Source organism: Odocoileus virginianus, chromosome 3 (genome assembly GCF_023699985.2).
Source record: "Odocoileus virginianus isolate 20LAN1187 ecotype Illinois chromosome 3, Ovbor_1.2, whole genome shotgun sequence".
Lineage (NCBI taxonomy): Eukaryota > Metazoa > Chordata > Mammalia > Artiodactyla > Cervidae > Odocoileus > Odocoileus virginianus.
The window spans coordinates 27,155,695-27,159,567 of NC_069676.1; the positions used below are offsets into that span (position 1 = coordinate 27,155,695).

At 37.7% G+C, this 3,873-nt stretch overlaps 1 pseudogene; it reads left to right on the top strand.

The window, feature by feature from the left end:
- The first annotated feature begins 591 nt into the window (after nucleotides 1–591).
- LOC110132516 (probable ATP-dependent RNA helicase DDX4 pseudogene) lies at nucleotides 592–2,983 on the top strand (annotated as a pseudogene).
- Nucleotides 2,984–3,873: the final 890 nt, after the last annotated feature.

Below are 3,873 nucleotides of genomic sequence, written 5' to 3' on the forward strand. Positions count from 1 at the left end.
TCTTGGACTGCTAGCCTTCAGAACTGTGAGAAACAAATCCCTATGTTTAAGGCACTCAGTCTGTGGTATCTTTGTCATGGCAGCCTGAGTTAAGACATGTATTTTAAGATGCTCCCCACCAGATTTGTTATTCAGACACATATCTTCGTAATATAGACCTGTAAGAAGTCTCTGCTAATAAAGAAAAGGCTAACAACAGAAAGCCCTGTGACAGTTATAACTGAGTTAAGATTTTTATTCAGTGGTAATTAAGGCTACTAACATCTGGAATGTCTTACTTATGGGTAAATGATTGCAAACAGCAGTCTAATACCTTCCAGCTTATCCTGTCATTCATAAATAAAGCATAAAAATTAACCAATTTGTAACTGGCAAAATCAAAACTTCCAAACATTAAATGAAGGCAGTTACTGACCACTGTTTATGTTCATAATCCTTAAAATAACTTTATATTTTATTATGGTTTTGATCACTTATTAAAGATAATCTAATACTTATAAATTTATAGCCAAAGCATCATTTTTTCTTATACTTTTGGTAGTAGTGCTATATTTACTAAAGGACTAAAGGTAATTATTATACATCATAAATACAAAGATAAAAATTATGAGAGCAAGCTGCAGAGAGCCGCCATGGGAGATGAAGATTGGGACGCAGAAAAAATGAACCCTCGTATGTCTTCCTATGTTCCTGTATTTGAGAAGGATAGGTATTCTTCTGGAGCAAATGGAGACACTTTTAAGAGGACTCTGGCTTCATCATCAGAAATGGGTGATGGATCGTCTCGAAGAGATCATTTCATGAGAAGTGGATTTGCCTCTGGGAGGAGTTTGGGAAACAGAGATCCTGGTGAGTCTAATAAGAGAGAGAATACGTCCACAGTGGGTGGTTTTGGAGTTGGAAAGAATTTTGAAAACAGAGGTTTTTCAAATAACAAGTTTGAAGAAGGTGATAGCACTGATTTCTGGAGAGGTTATCAAGACGGCAATGATTCAGAAGCTTCAGGATCGTCCAGAAGAGGTAGTTTCCGAGGTTGCCGTGGAGGATTTGGTCTAGGAAGTTCAAATAGCAAATATGAAGAAGATGAGGGAACCCAGCGCTCTGGTGGCATTTTTGGTTCTAGAAGATCAGCATTAAGTGGTGCAGGTAATGGTGACACTTTCCAAAGAAGAAGTGGTAGTGGAAGTGGACGAGGTGGCTACAAAGGTTTAAATGAAGAACTAATTACGGGCTCTGGAAAGAATTCTTGGAAGTCAGAAGCTAAAGGAGGAGAAAGTGGTGACGACACTCAGGGACGAAAAGTGACCTACATACCACCTCCTCCACCTGAAGATGAAGACTCCATCTTTGCACATTATCAGACAGGCATAAACTTTGACAAATATGATACTATTCTTGTAGAAGTATCTGGACATGATCCACCACCAGCAATTCTGACTTTTGAAGAAGCTAATTAGACATTGAATAACAACATTGCTAAAGCTGGTTATACTAAGCTTACTCCTGTGCAAAAATACGGTATTCCTATTATACTAGGAGGACGAGATTTGATGGCTTGTGCTCAGACAGGCTCTGGAAAGACTGCAGCTTTTCTCTTGCCAATTTTGGCTCATATGATGCGTGATGGAATAACTGCCAGTCGTTCTAAAGAACTGCAGGAACCAGAGTGTATTATTGTAGCACCAACTCGAGAGTTGATCAGTCAGATCTATTTGGAAGCCAGAAAATTTTCTTTCGGGACTTGCGTAAGAGCAGTAGTCACATATGGGGGAACCCAGTTGAGGCATTCAATTCGACAGATAGTACAAGGCTGTAATATATTATGTGCTACTCCTGGGAGACTGCTGGACATCATAGGCAAAGAAAAGATTGGTCTCAGACAAGTCAAATACTTGGTTTTGGATGAAGCTGATCGCATGCTGGATATGGGTTTTGGACCAGAGATGAAAAAGTTAATTTCCTGCCCAGGAATGCCGTCAAAGGAACAGCGTCAGACCCTTATGTTCAGTGCAACTTTTCCAGAAGAAATTCAAAGGTTGGCTGGGAAGTTTTTAAAGTCAAATTATTTGTTTGTTGCCGTTGGACAAGTGGGTGGCGCATGTACAGATGTTCAGCAGACCATTCTTCAAGTTGGCCAGTACTCAAAAATAGAAAAACTTGTTGAAATTCTACAAAACATAGGTGATGAAAGAACTATGGTCTTTGTTGAAACTAAGAAAAAAGCAGATTTTATTGCCACTTTTCTTTGTCAAGAAAAAATATCAACAACAAGTATTCATGGTGATCGTGAACAGAGAGAAAGAGAGCAAGCTCTTGGAGATTTCCGCTGTGGAAAGTGCCCCGTTCTTGTTGCTACTTCAGTAGCTGCACGAGGGCTGGATATTGAAAATGTTCAGCATGTTATTAATTTTGATCTTCCTTCTACCATTGATGAATATGTTCATCGAAGTGGGCGTACTGGTCGTTGTGGAAATACTGGCAGAGCCATTTCCTTTTTTGATCTGGAATCAGATAGCCATTTAGCACAGCCTCTAGTGAAAGTGCTATCAGATGCTCAACAGGATGTTCCTGCCTGGTTAGAAGAAATTGCCTTTAGTACACATGGTCCTGGCTTCAGTGGTAGGACAAGAGGAAATGTGTTTGCATCAGTTGATACCAGAAAGAATTACCACGGCAGGAGCTCTTTGAACACAGCAGGGTTTTCTTCATCACAAGCTCCTAATCCAGTAGATGATGAGTCATGGGATTAAAACGAAAATAACCTGCAAGTTTGTGGTACAGTTTTGATGCAGAGAAGAAAGTAGTTTTGATTTTTGATTTTTTAGAACAGAAGTATGAAACCTTGCATCTCCTATCCTTCTGTTTGTACTCCCACCCTTAAAAAAAATTCCTTACTGACTAGTTATGTGACATGCTAAAAGTTACAACGGTGCAATTACTAATACAAATGGTGTTAACCAGAAAGATTAAAACATTCTAAATATCTTGCCTTAAAAAAAAAAATTATACTGAAAGTAAACATCATAATATAGCCATTAATCATATACTTACCTAACAAAATATTTTAGAATTTTAAAAGTAATTTATATGCAAAGTATTAGGAAATGATTAAAATAATCCTTAATAGGTTCACAAATATTTAATCTGGTGAAAGGGATAAGACAAAAAAAAATACACTGCAAAATGTTGGTACAGCAAAAAGTATGAATTTTAGAAAGTAACTTACTCTAAAGTTGACGTGTTATATTATCTATGAAGTAAGAACAATGGTTTCATTATAGAACTTTTGAAAGAATTAAATGAATTGGCTAACTCTCTTATCCTCAGGATTCTACTTGGACACCATTAGTTCCATGATATTCCTTTCCCTCACCACCCAGTTATCATATGTGTTGCCAGAGCCCTCAATAACTCTTATCTGTTCTTACCTGTTCATACATTACTGTCTCTTATTCATACTTCTCAAATATATGTATCATTCATGCCAAAGAAGGCTTTTTTGGAAGAGATGGCTCTAAGCCGCAATTCGAATGGAAGTTAGCAAAATTCCAACAGTTTTAAGCAGAGCCTAGCAAATGTCACTTGCTATATCATCTTCTTTCTTTCAGGGAACAGATGCAAAAAAGAACAATGTCTATTTCAAAGGATTTGTTCTTGCTACATGGCCTCCTTAAAAGACCACATGTAAATTGTCACTTAAGGTGCTTTTTGATTAAGACAATGATCTTTAGATAGAGTATGTTAATTAGACAGGACTATCATTTGTGGGAAGAAGTTCTTGGCCCATTTGGCCCCTCCAACCCCATTTCTGTCATAAAATGCAACTGGCCATTTTAATCCATCATCAGGATCTCTCAGATCACTTAGGGATAA